Raw genomic sequence first — 20,788 nt, forward strand, 5'->3', positions numbered from 1 at the left:
CAGTAACTTCCCGTTTTTGCTAGAGGTTACGACCTGTCGATCTTTCCTCTTACACTCGTCAACACTTTACAATATAATTGTCGAGATATATCGGCGATAGGGATCTTGTCCTGCTCCCTTTTCGGTTTAGTTATCACATATTTACTAGAATGTATGCTTATTGAAAGATTGTAGCGTTTTAGTTGCATGGTAACTACATAGGTTCCTCAGAAGTCAGAACTGGAAAAAACTTACTTTTTATTGTGGGTTTTTTAATTATTTTTTCGTCATAAAAATATGCTCACCTCAGTGTGTCCTCTCACTTTTGGAGGAATTAACTGTTCGGATCCCTTAGGCCATGTTGGCACCTGGGCCCTTGAGCGGTAAGTTCTCCCCTGTTTACACGCTTTGTGGATCATTTCTCATAATGGCCATTTGTTCCTCGCCGCCTCTCGACGGGTGGAAGATGTTGAGAGCCGTCGTTTGGTGGGCGTGTCCTTCTTCGCTCGGTGCATTTTGAGGTCGCCGCCATCTCTCGCCTGTCCGCGGCCGCCGCTTCTTGATCGCATCGGCTGTTCGCTTGGCGGATTGAGGACGCGGGGGGGAAGCGGGTTTCGCGTGTGAATTGTGGCTTTTTAAACGGTGACGCCGACTCCCGAATGCGCGCGCCTATAAATATTCTCGCGCCAGGCCCTGGGTGCTCTGTCCTCGTAGGGAGACCTTGGCCTTGGGGATGGTCGCCCTGTGCTCTCGTTTGCCCATGCAAGAAAGTGATTATTTGCTACATCCTCAGTGATGATGGTTGAAGGGTGACGAGGTCGTTCAGCCTGAGCCGACATTCCAGTTAAATTATGTTATTCGGTAGATGGGTGGGGAATTTGGGTTGTACCGGAAAATGGTCTACCTCGTTCAGCCATATTTTCATACTCTATAATGAGGAAATGCAGATGTATACGCTCATTTCTCAGTAGTTGGTTACGTAATTAAAGATCTGCTTCATTGAGTTGTTTAGAGGGATTCGATCCTTGGCTGAAAGATTCGCTCATTTGTGTGTTAATGACAATGATCCACGCGAGACGGAGAAGTAGGGTAGATGCATTGAGCCGCTCGGCAAAGGTAGTGAGTGACTTAATTAACTTAAAGCCCTGTACACACGGCGACATTTCTGGCGCCGGAAATGGCGCAAGTGGTGGCAAGGTGAACATTTCTCCGTGTGTACAATGACATCGCATGCCATCTGCTGGTATGCGAGATAATCGCATACAATTTGCTGGCCCTGGTAAGGATTAGAACACGTTCTATTTTCCAAGCGATCTGGCAGCAATATCTGGCGAAATTCCGCTGTGTTTTGTTTGAGAAGAGAGAAGTTGGGAGGACAGAATACTTAAAGATTAAAGTTTATACATCAAAAAGACCTTCAGTTAAGTGTAAAGCACCTATTTTTTGTTATAGACAAACAAATTATTGCAAATCTTGATTAGACTATGCATAAATACACGGTCACGAAGTCTTTTTTGATGCTTCTGTTTTCCATAGCGTGGTTTTATTGTGATGGCCAGTGATAATTTTTGTATATGTATTCCGTATATATTAACGTGGTGAGATATAATTCTTATTATTCTTATAATAATTAATTTAAATGTAGTTTCAGAGAAATGATTTGTATTAGAAATTGATAGGCATAATTTCATACTAAGGTGTTTTGAATAACTAACAAGGGGAATACAAGACCTTCGCATCGCCGATCGAGCTCAAATTTTGCGAATCGGTAGTTTATGGGTACAAATGTAATATGCCGAAGCGAGACGACGCACTTCTCGTAAAATTCCGAGAAAAAAGCAATTAAAAATCGTTAAAAATGAAGGTACGCTATATAAGCTGTTTTGAACGCCCGAATTAAACAATATGGCGACAGCCCAGTGGATACGGTGTCCGACACTTGAGGTGAAGGTTGCGAGATCAATGCTCGCTCACGGAATTTTTTTTGTGTTAATTTTTAAGAATTTTATTGTTTAAATTTTTAAAGTTCGTTTTCTTATCTTCGCTACTACTATGGAATATATTTTTAAAAGAGTTTTTTAAAATATTTAAATCAGGAATGGATCTGCTTGGGATTAGGAACTGAGGATGAAGGGTGGATAGAAACCCGGCGTCGGCATTAGCCTGCTCTTAACGAAAGGCGCCAAGGGGACCACGGCTTAACGTCCCATCCGACGGACGGTGTACTGCACAACTAGTGTAATCCACATTACACGCAGGGATTGAATTTAGGAATGCCCCTTCATTCTTTACCGAGATTTGGATGTGGAAGGCCAGTACACTGCCTCACCACTCCAGTTAATCCTTTATCCCATCCTGAAAATTGCAAATAACTCTCGCACTCGCAACTCATTGCACAGCATACTGTGAATCTCATTTCCACCCTCATCTCACCGCTGTATCCACGGCCTCGTCCACCACCTTCTATTCCTCCACCTTTTATTTCTTTCTCTTTCTCTCCTAACCACTCTCACTGCTTCGACCACTGCTATTACTCCTAACACATCCTGAACGTCTCGAATATCAGCCATTTTGGAAGAACTGCGGTCACTCGGGCTCAACTGTTTCCACCACTGGCACAAGTGAGGGCTTCGTGTGTACACATTGCTTGCAGGCACTGCGCCATCGATTGCCGCCAGGCCATCCGGCAAGATTTGGCACAGTATTTCACGCCATCTATGGTGCCAGAAATGTCGCCGTGTGTACAGGGCTTAACAGCGCATGGGAGAACGTAGGAGGCGTATGCGTATCGTAAAACGGAAAAATGTGCAGAAATAGAAAAAGTCTCATCTAGAGCCTTACATTCCTAACCCGCCATGCCCGGCACTTTATTGTTCCTCCTTTCCACTTCACCTTCTCCATTCGTATCCAGGCACACATATCGAACGCATCCCGATTTCTTTCGTCCTTCCTCACTGTCCACGTTTGCGCACCGCAAAGCGCTAAACTCCACACGAGACTCCTCATTGGCCTTCTCTGCAAACACTCACATAACAACCCTCTCATCGGTTCTCTTCTGTTCATCAACGCCTCCTTTGCCTACACAATTCTCTTCCTTATTTCCTTTTGTACTCCGCCCTTTTTCCTCCTGCATGCTGCCCTATTCCTATTTTAATTTCTCCACCTGCTCAAGTTTATAACGACTTACTTATCTCATAAACCTCATATGCCTTGCTCGCAGTTCATCGTTAGACCGCATTACCTTGGCTTTGGTTTTGTTGTAAATTTTCTCCCCGCACTTAGCTGGACAGGTTAACGGATCCCGATTTCGGGAATTTTATTTGTAGGAGTATCTTCGCTATTATTCCGGTATTCTCACTTGGAGCCAATATATAAATTTGGTGTCATATTCCTCTTTTTGACTGTGGCATCCAAGCTTTCCGCCTACTGGATCACATTAGTGCATCTTCTGCGAACCTCAACGAACGGATTGATGGCGTTACCATCAATCCGTTCAGTCCCGGAATTGTTCTGTACTGTGAAGAATTCTGTCAGCATCGGCATGGGGGTTAATTATCCTGAGTTACGGGGTCGGCCTTTTTTTAACACCCTTTGCTTGCACTTTCTGTCCATTTCCTTAATATGTGAGATACAAGGCTTTCTTAGCACTTCCTTTTGCCAGGCTTCATATTTTTCTCCTTTTTCACTCTATCTTGCCCTGTCCCAATTTTAAATTACGTGATGACGTTATCATTTGGTGCCCTCATCATCGTCTTAACAATCCATACTTCACATAACATGCTCTTATCTGGTTGGTTGTCTTATCCTTCTTCCTGGAACAGTTTTTTAGTATCTTAGTGGATTTCGCAAGATGCGTACTTTCCTCGCCCGTGAGGGCCAGGTCCTGTTGAATGTTTTTAGTGGGTTCTTTTGGTTTTGATCAAGTTTTCTGGGAGAAGGTTTTTCCACGTCCATTCCAACTGTATCTTTTACCTTTAGTCCTACCCTTCGATCTGTTTGACATGGGTGGCCCAACCTCGGGTAATTTGATGTCCTTCTCATGGGGTCACTGTAACGCGCAAGCCTTTCCACCTCATTCAGGCTGAACCCGTTGGAAATAAGTCTAAAGATTGAGATAGGACAAAGGTTAATGAACACGCTCCATTCTGTTAGTCTCGTTAGGTATATTTTTAAAAAGGTCGTAATGTCTCAAAATGGGAGGGAACTTATTGAAAAAACTGGATTTGACTTGTAGAAAACATTTTCGAATTACTTTAAAAATTCACTGAAGGCAAGAGAATAACAAATGAAAAGATGACGACCATAAACCATAAGGGGAAATGTTCAAGTGGTATGATACCTGGAATAACTTCGTAGAATCTATAATTCCTGTTGGTTTTCCATCGAATGATCATGTTTCAAGCCGAGAAATATTTGCTAGGATCTACAGGCGAGATATAATTACGCATATCAACCACTGATTTCTGGACTAGACACGTATTGAGATGAAGAATAAATACACGTGACGATTTGCATATAATATAACGACTGCCGCCCGCAGTGACGTCTTTAGGGCGAACTGCCTCAGATGGCAAATAGCCTTCAAGGGAAATGCTATAACGCGAATGTGGGAATGAATGAGCGCTGAAGGAAAATTAAGGTTTTCCGATGAGAGCTTGGACAATATCCTTATCAGTTCGGAAATGCAAGTAAAAAACTTTAGGATTCCTCTTATGATGTGAAGCTATCCTCGCTATCGGCTAATATTATTTTGCTTTATCATTTTTCACTTTTTCCTTATCTTAAACTGGAGCTCGCCTTTATATGGCCTTCATTCTGTTAGTATTGTTTCATCCTTTATGAGTCGTAAAGCCTCATAATGAGAGAGCGGAATAAAGTATAGGGACTTGAGATTGACAGTAGATGTAATGATAGGTTTATGTGTCGTGCCCGTCCCTTAGTCATGCCATTTATTTTATTCGTTTTATTTCATTTTACTCTCTCTCATCTAATCACCTCGTCGTTGAACTCTCGAACAGTTGTGTATTGGGACGGCATCTGCGATAGGTCGTTAGTGGATGTATCTGTTCTTCTGGCTGCTGTTGTCCATTTGTGCTAGGTGGAATTTTCTTTCCTATGTAAGCTTACGGGTTCGTTTCAGGTTGCGCGCGAGTTCAATATATTATTATCCAATGGGAGAAACAAAATTTCCTTACATTGGTTGGTTTTAGAGGTATTCTATGCAGTTAGTTGAGTAGTTGTCTTTCGGGACACTTAAGGAATGCTGAAGCAATGTAGGTATCTTTCAGTGTTATGCCACGTAAGAGTCCCTCTGATTGTCGTGGTGCAATAAAAACAAAAAAATGAATGTGATATGTTCTGATACGAATACTACGCATGGGATTCGATTTTTATCCCCGCCTGTAAATGAATTAAAAATTCCATACTACTAGTATCCTGATATCCGCTTACTCTGATTCGAAATCGCAATTCAGTAAAAAGAATTTGTTAGATAGATGAGAAACACTGTTATGTTGAAAAATTACTCTTCCTCATTCATCCGTTTTCTTGTAAAGTTAAACTGAATAAGAAATGCGATATTTACCGTCCTCTTTTCATGGGTTAGTAAAGTCATTGGAGAATCGGCTCATTAAGTCGTTCGAATACACCCGATCAGTGACGGAAATAGTGGCTTACATGTGTGATTACGAACCTCGTTAGGTGGCAGCTCGAGACCGAGTAGTAAGAGTACCGGTGAGCAGCGCGGCAACAATAAGTGACGTCATTAATTAATATACGAAAGACTTTAGTCCCTTGATTTTTTTTTTTGCGTTGAAAAGTTGGAGAGGTTTTCGAATGATCGAAAAGCGGAAAATGATGGCTCTCCTTATTTTTCCAACGGTGTGGGCGATGGCGTGTGGCGATATCTCGCGCCCATTCTCCTCCTAACCCCACCTGCTTCCGGAAGTCAGCGATCGGGCCTTAGCGCGATGAATGAGATAGCGCATTGGTGTCTGGTCGTTTCCCCTCTAGCCGCACATCTAAGTTTTCCCTTGCTCTGTCAAACGCCTTTTCCCACTCCACCGTGGTGCGTTTTGTGGTAACGAGGAAGAAGTACGCATTGATATGGGGAAGTAATTTCATGTTCTTTCACCCCTGCTGAAACGCGCCCACTCGGTGTATGCTTTCATTCAATGATGATCCTATTAGGCCAGTTGTGTAGCGGGGTATTTTCCCTCGGTCATGGCTTTCGCCTATGGTGTACTTCGGACATAATCCTCGGGAGCGATGGATCAGATTGAATAGCACATTAAAATGGGTAATTATACAGGAACTTAAGGTTTGTAGCGTGAATATATTTTTTGAAAACACCGTTTTATTAAATAGTTGTAATTATAGTGTTGTAACGGAAGTTGAAAGCTTGTTCTTGAATTTCCACCAAAATGAAGGTGAGGTACCATAGTATATGGGCGAGACAATTGTGAGATGGTTCTGGAGGAGTGTCACCCTCCCGCAGTACGTCGATGGTTGGCGTACCCGTTCTATTTGTGAGAATTGAAGAATCCGAGGTACTATTTCGCTATGACGAAGTTGGTCGATCTAATTCTTCTCTCAGTTCTCCATGAAGATTTATGTTATGGTTTTGTAACACGCGGTGGAGTGGTGATGCCCATTTCAGGATTTTAATCTTTCATTCGTAAGTCTCAGGTCGAAATATCATATCTATATCATCCATTTCGATTGCGTTGAGGAATGTGGCCAATTTTCCCGGTGAATGTTCAATTCGCGAAGTATCAAACTTCCCGAAGACATCCCAATAATATATGCCATTTTAGTCACGTACGCGCGCGAAACAATAGTTCAGGCTTTGGGCTAAGTTTAATCATGATGGTTTGAATTTTTGTCGTGCCTTGTATTTACCGTCTGAATGGGCCTTGGTGATGCAGCAAAGCTCTCGATGTCAATGGGTTCAGTCCATGTCAATTAACTCGTTGCCGATGTGGTATTTGCCGCAAGTGTGTGACGTAGACGTAATGGAGGGGAAGGACTTTCGGGTCGATCTTCCCCTTGCTGTTCCTTTTTACCTCGGCGCCGGAGGAGGAGCACGTGCGCGGTGACGTCACGGGCCACCATGCGCGCGGCGTGTCTCGCATGGGGTTATCCGCCCGAGGGCGTGTGGTTGGATGCCGTGGTGTGTGTGTGCATGCGCACTGTACCTTGCGCCGTCTCCCGAGTGGCGGCGGAGTTGCAGACGCTTCCCCTCCTGGCGCTCTTGGATGTCACATCCGCGAAATCGTGCGTGTCTGACAAAAATCGACTTCCAATCGCGGTTCGCGGAAGTCTGGCGTTTCGCCTTTGAATGCGCGATTTCTGGATGGAGCGTGCAAGCGCACTGACCGATAATTTTCATGCGGTGATGTTGGGTGTGGTTAATTTCGAACGTAATGTGATGGGAAGATTTTGAAAGACGGACAGCCATTGCTCCCTCTCCGAAGATAGTTAGTATTGATTTCCAGTTTACGTCTTCCTCGTCTGGAAACTTTATAGGCCTTCGCGCTTGTACCGGATTTCGTTTGAAGCTCTTAAAAAGTTAGGGAAATATGGTAGCAATTTAAATGTTAATATGTTTTTCCTCTGCTGTGTCAAATTCATGTATGAATTTATTTAGTTCATGTTGGATCGTTTAGAGTGCCTATTTCTCGTTTGAATTTCCAGGCTGACATGAAGTAAACGTGAAGTACCGCGGATGTAACTTCTGAAATTCCTATCCGTACTTGTCGAAGGGAATTCTTTGGAGTTTCAGATATCGTGGTTATATGCCAAGTTCCCAATAATAGCAGCTATAGCCTGATCGCTCTGTATAAATGAGTCTATTTATTCCAATTGAACCTACTCGGCAACGCTTGCGTGTAGTTATTCTAGTGTGGGGCCCAGCGATAGAAAGGATGCCGCTTGGAAGGCTAGAAAGAATAATTGTGGATTCGTAATTTCCAGGGACCAAGTCTTCTTGCTGGGATTTGATTCACTAACTTTGTCATTGCCTACCTTTTGAGCACCGTTGTTACACATTTTTTAAGCTTGAATACTTTATTGCCAAAATGTCTTTACTCAGTTTTTGTGTTTTGGTTTTTCTCAGTCAGTATTATTTTGTCCTTTGAAGTGTTTCCACAAAGTAACTTATGAAACCTCATTCATAATTTAATTCATTTCACGATTTCTCAATGGAACAATTTTTCCCAATTATTTGGAGAGGTTCTGTGGCTGATAGATTTAAAGCTATTTGAGTCTGCCCATGAGCTCTAAGTGTTCTGCGTGGATGATGAACGTCTTAAACTGATCTCCAGATTCTTTATCTTAATTTTTGCTTAAGTTCGGCTACTTAAGTGTTAATGTGGATATGGGGTCAATGTCGACAATGGGAAACATATGTGATCTTGCTTAGCTACTAGTCTCGATTTTTCCCATTCCTTCTTCGCTGTGTCTCCTCTCTCTTCCTTTTACAGAGTTCTCTTCGGTCAGGGAAATATCGTAATTAGGTTATGGTCAGGGATAACTTCAGAGGCGCAGCATAAAGGGGGAGAGAGAAGGGGTTTAGAAGCGCGGAGCATTGCCGAGTTCGAGCGGCGTTGTGACGGATTTGTTTTGTTTGCGTTCAGAAAAAGAGCGAGAATACGGAAACGAGGTCATTGGTGCAAAATTACGCTGACCAGAAGCCCGATAGGGCTAAATAGATGGATAGAAGGTAGCTTAAATAGTTGCTAACTCTGGGGGTATTGCTTCTATAGTGGCAAGAGTAAGTTTATTTTTTCTTCGATAGTTTGTGTTTTTAATAATTTAACAATTTTTATCGAATACTGGTTGAATTTTACATTTAGTTTTGTTGTTTGTATTCTGACTGGAGTATGTTACGTTTCTGGAATAAATCAATTTTATTTCACAATGCAATTTTTCTGCATTTTTCTACAAAGTTGTGTAATTGCTTCGCCTCAGACATAAAATAAGGGGAAATAAAATTAATTCGACTGGAAATCAGGGCTAAAGTCCGGGAAATTGGATATGGGAGGTTGGCAAAACCCTACATAACCGTTCTACTCCCGCCAGTGTCATTGCTTGGACCTATCGCTCCTCTGCACCCTGAATTCAACCGCACCCCTGTGCCGTCTAGCCTGTCCCTCGCCTCCCCACCCCACGTGGCCTCCTTTTCGTCCGCTATCAACACTCGCCTGAGTCTTCTCTTCTATCGTCTTCCTCAAGCTACCCGTATTCATTAATAGCATGGAATTCTTACTGTGAGTTAGGCTCTTATTTGATGAAGTACGGGGATTCTAGCGAAATAGTGGGTAAATTTTCAATAAAGGAATAATGATCTCTTGTTAAAAATACTATTTTACGGGCCAAATGTTTCTTCATTATCGCAAGGGTCACAAGGGTCGAATTGAAAAGTTATTTTTGTATAAATTTATCCTCATTATTCCAATATTATCGATGAATTTTTCTAAGCAGTATTGTTATCAACCATTTTCAGTTTTACCTCGTTTTTTTTCAATCTTTTTTCATCAGTGCGTTATTAATTTCTTTAAAGGATTAAGCCTGCTCAAGTTAGTTTCTCTACCCAGCACCAGACCTAATTTTTCCTGGCTTAATTTTTCGTCCTGCAATCATTGTAAAAGTTGCGACTTTCTTTTTTATTGCCGTCGATGCTGCTTTTAAATAATTAATTATTTTCGTGTTTAATCCACAGTTTTCGAGTGACTGATCGCCTCAATAATGGAGAAATTTTGATGGGTTGTAAAGCATCGTCCAAATTGATTATGAATTAACCCTTGACCCTTTGATCAGTATCCTAGGTATACTTCACGCACTAGGCTACATATTTAAAGCATTTTTCTTCGGAAACTATTCGTGTTATTAATTGAAATTCTGAATTCTGAATCATAAATTTGCGACGTTTCTTAAAATAACGGACGTAGATGTATACAAATGACTGCTTCAAGCCTCGCTCCTTCGTTTCATGTTGGAATTTATTCTGCAACCTCCAATTAAGTTTATTCTTCCTGCGCGTTTTGCCGATTTGCGGCATCATCAAGGCTCTGTCTCTGACGGGATATGGGTAGACAACAAATTATAGGTATTCTAAAATTAATTGAACGCTTACTCTAGTTGTTAACGATTCCTATGAGGGTAAATAGTTTTGCCTGACTGTAATCTTTTACTTCCTAGTTATTGACCCCATTTTTCATTAGCGTTCTATGCTTGCATTTCGTGATATTCTTCCTGTAGAGAATCAGCTGAACGCTGGTGAAACAGCTTAACGATCGGTGTATATCTTTACCGTTGATCGTGTCGACTTGCGTTTTAATTTCGGCGTGTCTTGATCGGTTCGATCGAAACCGCTGGGTCGCTGCAGTTCCTCACGGCTCTGCAAGCATCTTCCTCTCCTCCACTTCCCCTCCTGCTTCCCCTACCCGCCGCCAGGTGCCGTCGGTGGCGTCGCGGCGGCAGCGCTCGGCCCTCAAACGACCCCTGGCCCTCTGGCAGGGTCGGTGCGCATCGCGGACCCCCATCCAAGATCGATTTTCGCCGTGCATTCTCGCTTCAGTGTGTGTTTTATATCCCCCCGCGCGAGGGGTGTGCCATCCCTAATATACGTAAACTGGCGTCCTCATTGTGTGCTTCAAGATTTGTTAGGACGCCTATTATTTTATTTTATTTTTGGTTTCTTAAATAGCCCCCCCAATGGATACAGCTCGTGGATGGACCTACGTGCTCATTGTGAGTTGATACAGGGAGTTTGTGTGTGTGTGTGCGATATGTGTTTGTGTGCCATTGTTGTGCAAAATTTTCGTGAGTTTGGCAGTTTCTGTGTGAATCGCCGCGCGAAGGGGTATTTGGTAATGCGGTCCGTCGGGTGCGGGCAGTGCAGCGTGTACCCTTCCCGTCATGCCCCTCTCCGCCCCGGATCACCATCATCCCTTGTGAAATTGCGGTCACCGCTGCTCGAGTAAACACGACGCTCCCGCCTCGTGTATCCCACGCTCTCCGTCGATATAATGCCTTCTTATTCGTCGTCCTAGGACTAGCGAACGCAGCGGCGTTGTGTCAAGTTTCGCGCCATAATGTTCTGCCATCGTCTTTGATCTTTCGTACCGCGAAGCGTTGGCTAACTCGCTTCGATCCCCCGGGCCGTATACGGCCCAAAATGGCGCTCTCTATGAGTGCGAAGTGATGCGCGGGGGCCTGGGTTCGTGGCCCTTTGCCTGCAATCCACGCGCGGACTCCAACTCTTGTGCCCTATTGATTCGCGGCGCGAAATGTGGTACCTCACTGCGGTCCCCGTCCTAATTATGTGGTGACACATTTCTATGGTTGTAATAGTAGATAAATTAGAAGCACTATCACCTTGAGCGGAGCATCGTGAGTAGTAACTTTGGTGACTCTATTAAACTCTAGAGTCTGTGCAAGGAATTGGAAATAATCTCTTAATGTTTTGATCAATGTTGTGAATAACATCGTGTTAGCTAAATTTGTGGGAGGGTTTTAGGTGATAGTATTGGCGTGGAGTATCTGTTGAAACTTCCGGCTCTATTGTCGTTTCAAATCCCAAGTTAAATTAGCTCGTGTGCGTTTCGTGTTTGCGTATTTAATTTCACAGTTGACGTCCGAATTTATAATTCATGTTGTAGTTTTCAGAAACTGTAGTTGCTCTTGCGCTTGGACATGGACGGTGTGGAAACGTGGACGCTGTCTATAGTTGGATGCGGGCTAGATGTGGGAGCATTGACCAAGAGGGAAAAGGCAGGCGTTAGTGATTGGCACGGTGGGTGCGGAAGTGAAATAAGGAGGTGGTGTATGGTTCAAATGGAGCATTTATAATCAGTGGGGTAGATAGGAATTTCGTTCGGGGGGTCCATAACCGGGGGGGTTTGAAAACTAGGTATAAAATAGAGGAATTTAAACTAATTTTTACACTTTTCATAATCATTTCATTTTTCAAAGATATCTTTTGTAATTTCAATATTTTTCTCTTTTTCTTTTCTTTTATGAAGCAAAGTAATTTTGTTTTTATATTTTGGGAGGGGGTCAGCACCCCCAGGACTTCCCCCTCGCTACGCCACTTTATAAGATATTTGGAGATGGAAAGACGAAAACTATGACACTGGGAAGTTGGTAGACTTCAGGATATGGAGACGGAAACTTCATGGTCAGAATGGGAACAGACGGGGTGATAGGTTAGTATGTGTCGTCTTCCACGCGACTATATTTTAATCGGTGGACTGCCCTCCTTTATAATGTGCAGCAAGCAACTAGCAGGCCACACGACGTTTTTTTGGGTAGTGGTGTAGCACCTGCAGAAGTGGGGGAATTGCATTTCATTATGTAAGTAGGAATTTTATTGTCTCTATGATCATGTCAAGAGGTATGCCTACCCGGTAGGATATCTAATCGCAGAGGTTGTATGGCGTGACGTAATAGACGGTAACGAGAAAACGACGCGAAGGACGCGTCGGACGCAACCGAAAGTAGAACTACGCTGTTTGGGAGCATGAGATGCACGTATGTGCTAACTTTGGTAATCCGTGCAGCTGTATAGAAATTTATAGCGGACAGACAAACAGACATCCTTTTTTTTTTACAGAAATAGATGAAATTAAACGGATCTCTCACTTTTCCGATAACTTTTCTTTTGATCATCAAGGGCGATGTTTTACTTCTATTGTGAATTTCCGATTTAAACAAACATTCAAATGCTAAGGCTCTTGGATCTTGCCAGGGTAAACAGTACTGCGTTTATGGGCGAGTGTTCTACTGGATACAAGCCTCAAAAGGTCGTAGTTTGGTGAGTTGGGCTACTATGAATGTTGAATGCCGTCCTTTAAATAGGCGAATCAATTCGTCGTCGTCTTCCACGCGACTGTGTTTTAGATGGTAAACTACCCTCATTTATAATGTGATGAAATGAGTAGCATCTCTCACTCTTCCGATAATTTTTCTTTTGATTATCAAGGGCGATATTTTCCGTCTATGGTGAATTTTCGATTTTAACTCTCATTAAAATGAGACAATTCTGGAATCTTTCCTGGTTAAACGTTACTTCGATTATGGGCGAAATTTCCACTCGAGACAAGCCTCTAATAGTCTTAGATTGGTGGATTTGGCTGCTATGATTGTCGAATGCCGTCCTTTATATAGACTTATCAATTCCTGGATACTCGCTTAATTATGTATTGAAAAAGGCCTAGTTAGTCTTCCACAAGGGTTTTCTGTCCTTGTCCGGTTTTAGCGACTCATCGCTGACCCCAAAAGGTTGATACAATGGTTTATTAAGCTCCTGATTGTTAATTTAAATTTTCTTTATCAAGACTCTTAAAGAGTGCGTATGAGTCGATGAAACTGGGTGTGTGCAAATGAGGCTCGTGTTAAACGACTACGTTGTATTAGTTTTCATTCTTAGGTGTTTTCATCGAGAAATCTTGACGATTGCCGTATAAAATCGCGTAGAGCTACCGCGTCGTATGCCTCGGAAGTTGGGGACTTTCTTCCGTTTATCCTTCAACCTAACAGGCAATGTTAGCCCACGCGATAGTTAGTGTGTACTTTCGATCATTCCTTAAGATTACCGCTTGCATGCCACAATGTACGGAGGTATGTTTAACGGGCTTGGCCTTTCAAATATCATAATACTGCAGGATTATCCCTGTTTTTCGATCTTTACTTTGTCGGAGCCTATCGTTAATCTGTAGGTATGGTCGCCACTACGCTCATGGCTTCGATGATTTGTCATCATACTACCAACAGGGAGAGTCTTGGCTGTTTGCGATGTCGAGAGGAGGTCAGACAGATATGGAGATCGTGTAAGAGGCGCACCTTGAATTCCTGCCGCGATTCCTGGGAATAAAAATCTTTGCCTCTTAATTTGAAAGAATTGGGTCGTTCACCCCCACACAAAATTGTAATGAAGTAAAATAATTTGGTAGATGTATGGGGAGGATTAGTTATAACGAAAACGGCCTTTTCATGATTTAGTGACTTTATTTATGTTCTGGTTCACAGTACTTAAGTGCTGTTGTACTTGAGAGAAATGTAAATGACAGCTAACCACGTGATACGGTTGAGCGAGTCCGAGAATTAGTGAAATAGCGGTGATCCGCACGGCGAGAGTCAGTTACCTCATCAACTTTTTCGCGGAATTGCGAGCTCCTCGAAATTTCTTCGCGAATAGCTCGAGAAGTGGGCGGCGGATCGACTAGCTAAAAAAATAAAAATCTCTTAATGCGTTTTATAAACACTGTCAACTATTAGAAAATTGCTGAGCGAGCACTTGTGTGGTTGGTGTCACGTGTGAGGATTGCGTCTGGTGCTCGTTGATATGATCGCGTCGTGGAGTTGCGAGTGGCCGGGTGCGGGAGTGGTGGTGTGGCGGTGCCGCACTTTCGCCTCTCCTCTTCCCCCAATTGCGGGCGGACAGGGCTTTCCGCCCCCTCCCACCCCCACCTCCCTGTAAAGTAGGTTTCTGGGCGGTCGCGCACACCTGAGCCTTCCCCTTTTGACAGCGCACCACGTGGTCCCTACCCCTTGATCTCCGCGGGTCATTCGCTCCTACTCGTCCCACTGTCGTGTCCTAAGATTTGGGCATCTTTTTCGGTCCTTTCATCGCAAAGGCTCACTGAACTTGATAACCGGGGTAACCTTTAATACTCTTGGAATTTCGGTCTTCTGGAAAACCTCGATGAAAACTTAGGGATTTCAGCGATTGTCCTGGAAAAATTAAATATTTTTGCTGGCAGCATTCGGCGGAAGCTAGCTCATTTCGTTGAATTCTCGCGATATACCAAGTACGAAGCAAAATATTTATTAATTCTTATTGGATTTTTGTTCAAATACTAGCAGCACTCGAAGTACCCTGATTGGAACCATCTATTAATTGATTTTCATTATTCATTCACATACTTCCTACTAATTGCAAGTGAAAACTAGTTAGCAGAACTGCTTGTGGACTGCACTTGAGGTTTAGATCACGGAAGTTTCTATCTGGTGTATTTCATGGTGTTAAATATTGTCTTGTCGAGAGCATTTAAGTTGGAGATCTTTTTGAAGAGTAGGTAAACAGTATCCGCCTTGGTATTATTCGCGAAGATCAGGATAATGTGATAATGGCTGTGTTATGATTTTTCCTCAGGTATATGTGACATCATGTTTTATAGAATATGCAGTCCATCAAGTGAACCTCAAATTATAGGGTTAGATTGCAATTGAAATAAGTTTCTACCTCGTCAAGATGGTAATCTAACTTTATGATTCACTCAGCCTTTCTCTGCAATTCTCCGAAATTCGTTAGAATTCTCACACATAACCTCATCATCAAAATTTAACAAGCCTGATAATGGTATGACGCTGCTCTCCTCTTATCTTCTTCTAACCGATAAACTTTCACTAATCATGATTTTCCTGTTTTATATTCTTGATCAATTGCTCCAAATATCTCGTCCGAGACCTTCCTTTTCAGTTTCTCCTTGATGATATTTTTCCATTGTTCATAATGGGTCCTGATTTGACCGATTAAGTTATTCGCATTTCTTCTTGATATTTTCAATCTTCTCACGCACTTTCGTAGGATGCGATATTTATTCACTCGCTCCACATATCGTCATCCCTTTTTCAGAATACGTCGTCATAAAAAATGTCGTCCTGCTTTTCCACAAATCCTGATTTCAGAAGCTTTCTTGACGTTCTTTATCCCACCATCGTAATTGACTCACTTCCATAGGCATGTATTTGAATTGAAGAGATGGATGTGAATCATCAATGTCGTATTATGTTTAGGCTGGATAAAATTGATGTTTTTCCAGCTATACGAAAGTCATCGGAACTTTACGTTTTTATCGCTATTTTATCGGTGTCGTGTGAGTATTTCAGTGCAGATTCGACGTGATAGGGTTTTGAAAATTTTGCAGATGTGACATTTTATTATCGACGGAACTCAGCCTGCATAATTTGACCATTTTTCTTATAGGAGTTCCTAGCCTCATGTGGTATTATATTCCGATTCTCGTGTATCAGAACCCTTTATTGATATAGGCCACAGATCGTACTTGAAATGTAAGCTGAAAGTCTCCGCGACGAGTGACCTTACTGCAATCTGAAGTTCGTTATTTCGATCCGAAGTCCCTCAGTAAATTCTCTATTTCAATCCAAGTTCGTGCTAGGAGCAAATTCAGATAAGGCTCAGCATTTTCATTCCGTGGTAAAGTTCCTTTGTATCCGGAGCGAGTAGGTTCGATAACAGCATGTCCTCTTCGAATGTGTCCATATAAATGTTACAAGCATCGTGATCCTTTTGTGAAACGAATGTGTTTTATCATCAAAATTTTGCTTGTTTTTTTTAGAAAGACTGCGTGTGTCTATTATTTTCAAGTGGGGTTAAAGTGTTGACAAATATCTAGGTGTTGCGCATTACGAACTTGATCACGTATTTTTGGCTTGGTTAAGTCAATTTTTGCTTGATAGTGTTGATTTTTCCCCTCCCCTCGACTTTATCTCGAAGTATTATTGAGTTTGATTTCAAATAACCTCGTGGTAATCGACATCTTACTTTTTAAGGCAACATTATTTGCTGTGCACACATGATGACCCAGTAATCCGGCATGCTTCACATTCCTAAATACCGTATTTTTCGGCGCGTCTCATCATTCGGGAGCTCTCTCCTAATCGAAGCGTTGCAGCAAGTTTTCCGTAGGGTTTCATCGTGTTGGATACGTTCCTGATTTTATTTGGCATCCTTGAGATATCTCCTTGACTCGTGCGTGGAGCTTGCCCGCGAGGAAACTTCACTTTTAGTTTTTAGGCTCGTGTTCAAGTCGTCGGAGGTGAGGCTTGCTTTACCATTGCCACGTGTAAAAAGGGTTAGCATCTTAAGTTTAGATCATTATGAAATTGATAATATGACTCGAAATTGAGTTAAGTATATTTCGTTAATTGGTGATATATATATTGCCCTCGTTTGAAATTATCTGGTCGAGTATAAGCTTCGGTATTAGGCTCGTGAATTTTATTGGTCGATTGTGATAGAGTTTACTAAATGATGAAATCCTTATTTTCTGTTTTTAATCCTTCACCTTCTTCTCGAGCTATTCGCGCCCAAAAATCATCAACCCAAACCGTAAAACAGATACGTTGATGACTTCACTAACTCATGCGAAGTGGATTTCTTTCCTTCGGCCTTGTGCATGGGCATCGTGTGGTTCCTCGTTTCAAATAATCTTGTGAACAATTCCATCTCTCTATGAATGGTTCCCTGAAAGAGTAAGTGAACCTATGTGATACATCAATAGTAGCGGGAGGCAACTTTTGCGGGAATTATTTCTGTGAATTAAGCTTACGATTTTCCTCTTCCTCACAGTTTACTGCATTTGCGGCTGATGCGCTGTTCTTGCGAATTCATCACACTTGGAGGGGTTATCTTTGAGGGCCCAATCTGGGAGAGCCGCCAAAATCCGCCTAAGGATCGCCCTTTCATTCTTTTGGCCAGTGTCTTGAATGTTGTCGAGGCAGATGCTTTACATCTCGATTCTGGGGAACACCATCCATTCCGCGGCAAGTGTTGCTCCAGGTTTTAGAGAGATCAGAAAGAAAATGTCACACTGCTGGGAACTTATTTCATCATCGCACCTAGATAATCTATCGCCGAGTAAACCTAATGTCTAAAGAAGCAACCTCACCAAGCATTCAATTTGTTGTCATGTAGCTATTCTCGTATACGTTACTGCTACGTTTAACTCCTATAGAATTTGATTCATCGCCCTCGTGTCGAATTTATAAAATTATTTATGGTTGGGATGGTTTATAGTTAACGCTTATATTCCATCAACGGTGGGAATTGCGAAGTATATACATCTATTCCTATGTTTATATCTGTATCACTGCGGAATAATTTGTTTTTTTTTTCATTATTTTAGAAACAGTGCAATTCCTTGGCGAATTTTAATTCTGATTCAAACTGATCTCTTATTTCGGATTGACTTCAAATAAAATAAAATAGGAGATGGAAGTGATCAGCCTAATGATTATTAGTGGAGTTTGTATAGTCCTCTTATGTTCAGGTCACTCTCTGAAACTTCCCTCGTGGCTGAGGCTTTGTGATTGTAATGCTACCATACTCGTATTCTATGATGGGGTCATACGTTTAAAGTGAAGAGTGTGTGAGGTTTTTTAGCTAACCTTTTTTTGGACTTTCCTTTTGGATTTTGGACATTTTGGATTTTCCTACGCTTGTTCTGTGACAGGGATACTGCAAGTCAGGGAATATGAGGGTATACGTTATCCGTAGGGGAATGGCAGTGATTATTGTCGAGATATCTGGGAAGATATGAATTGGAGGAATGTCGATGAATTGGCGGGTAACCTCACCCTTGCACCCCAATTATACGATTAGGTGTTTTCTCTTTATTCTTTCTTCGCTAGTATATTTCTCATTTCATTTGATGAACAATATGTATGTTGAAGTGAATATCAACTTTGCTTCCCAGCACTTAAAGGGGCGTTAGAAAATGTGAGAAAAAATTAAGGTTTTGGTAATTAAAATACCACGGTAGTACAAATAAATGTCCTTTCCTCTATATTTTGACAGTAAGTTTCATTTTGGGAATTCCCGCGTATTGGAGAGTCAACGTTAGCCAAAATGTAAATGTTTTTTCCTCGCAAATCAGGGAAGATGTTGTTGTTTGTCTTCAATCATACCATAGAGTCATATCTCTTATATGAATTTAAGAAAACCTCTGGTCTCTATTTTTACTGGGAAGTCCGTAATAGGTGATGAAAAGACGGAGGTCAAGTATACTTTGTTCTCTTGAACGGAACGCGAGAACCGCAGTATAATGACGACGTTACGTAATACTACCGATGTGAATGATGAAGTTTCCTGCGATAATAGTCTGGCCTCTATGCGATTTTCGCAATCATTCACAGTAAATCGTATCATTGCTTCTCGCAACGAACTCACTATTAAATTTCTTTGGTATACCCATCTTTTGAGAAGCATTCTGGCTTCTATGCGATTTTCGCAACGTTCATTGTAAATGGTATCATAGCTTTTCACAATGAACTGATTACTAAATTTCTTAGGTATCCACGACTTTTGACTGGTATTTTCTCCTGCTCGATTATAATATCCTCAAAGTGAATATTATTGAATAGAGAGGTTATTAAACAAAAAATGGGTGCTGAGGCAGGCAATAATAAGAATCCTAATAGCATGAAAGAAACTATGTTCCTACCAGTGTTCGTCTGAATCGCGTGGTCTTCAGTATAAGTGTTGGTAAACAGGTGTTTACGCTGTATTCTGTTATTATTCATTTGTTGATCTCAAGTCTCCTTCCTCAGGCAATGAAAAGGAGAATGTTGAATGACTACATCCTTATCCCTTATATGCCTTTGAGAAAGGTGTCAAGGACCACCGAAAATTTTAAGTCAGATCAGTTTTTTTCGATTCCGACAATTTTTTTCGTTGATAAACGTTTTATGCAACTAGGGTCTTTAGTTCAGTTTATTTCGTGCCTTCGTTGTAGTCAACATTCGTTTACGTATTTTTTGTTCTTATTGATTTGTATGCAGCCAAAGAATTAACTTATGTCTGTCCTTTCCCTCCCTCGGACATTTGGTAGGTGATCCAGTATTTTTAATTCTTTAAGGGCTTTCGCTGCATTTTTTGTGGGTGCTGGTCTTACAGTAAACGATTAGGGGTTGAAAGCAGTAATGGATAATCCCCAGTTATAAGTAAAGAGGACGTATATTACGTATACCTGTCGATTGCTATGATTTTTTATTTTTTTCGTGACGCATTTACGCTACGAATTCACGCTATCATCTTGAAATTTGTAAAGTGCCCCTTTGTCAAAATTTTCCTACAAAAGTTTGGACCAAGGTGCAGATGCGAATGAAAAATACATTGAAAACATTCTAAGGCATAATTTTCAAAATTCAGGCAAATGTTGACGAGGTAAATGTTAAATTAAAAAAAAAAAACGGATAAGTGTAACTTTTTACGGCTTTTGGAGCATTTTATTTATTATTTACCTGTCAAGGCCGTTTTACCTCAAATTCAGCGTTGATGAGGTATTTCTAATTTACCTTCAAACTTTAGGATGATAGTGGTGTTGGAAGTAGATTAACATATCGGTTAAATAGACCGTATACCTTGAGGAATTCGTCATATTGACTATGCTTTCAGCGATCATTTCGGATAAGCTCGCGCAACGCCGCGCCGTCTGGGGCCCATGCCGTCCGACCGACTTCTCCGCTGCACTCGACTCGGCTGCTGCAGACTTTCGGAGCCTTCCCTTCTCCCTTGCACCCCCATGCCCCCCTGGCCGTGACGGAGCGGCGCGCGCAGGCGCCCCTAGAGCAGTGGCTAGCTGGCGCCGCGCCTTGCCGCTCCCTCGACTCGCTCTACCAGCGCCGCGTCCGTGCCAGAAATCGATAAGGCGGGCCCCTCTTCGCTAAGTCCCCCCTCCACGAGCCATTTGCCTCGTTTTTTCTACGCACCCGGGTGCGTCGAAGGCATGATCTCGATAGTCCATCCTGATCTCGTCGATGACGGGTTGGGTTACTGTGAGCTTTCGTTATCATCATTTTGGTAGTAGTTCCGCGGCTGTTACGGATGTCCGGGAAATTGAGAGATTATTAATAAATCAATTTACTTGATGTTTATGTTAGATGCTAGTTTATTAGTTGTGAACTTAGTTAAACATCTTTGTTCCTCAGTTCATTGACCCCTTTTCATCATGACTGGATGAGGATGAATTGAGCGGGCGTCCATGCTCTTTGCCTCTTCGTT

The 20,788-nt window shown here is 42.1% G+C and overlaps 1 protein-coding gene across 4 annotated transcripts in view; it reads left to right on the forward strand.

Moving 5' to 3' along the window:
• LOC124163211 (eukaryotic translation initiation factor 4 gamma 1-like) overlaps positions 1-20,788 on the forward strand; it is a 183,082-nt gene that overhangs the window by 53,670 nt on the left and 108,624 nt on the right. The window contains exon 1 of one of the 4 annotated variants that reach the window (XM_046539949.1): positions 10,517-10,731. The exons of the other annotated variants lie outside the window; for them this stretch is intronic. The gene's annotated coding sequence lies outside the window, so the exon portion shown is untranslated. Of the gene's footprint in view, positions 1-10,516; positions 10,732-20,788 lie in introns of those variants that run through there. 4 annotated transcript variants of the gene reach the window in all.

Source organism: Ischnura elegans, chromosome 8 (assembly GCF_921293095.1).
Source record: "Ischnura elegans chromosome 8, ioIscEleg1.1, whole genome shotgun sequence".
In the NCBI taxonomy this organism is placed as follows: Eukaryota; Metazoa; Arthropoda; class Insecta; order Odonata; family Coenagrionidae; genus Ischnura; species Ischnura elegans.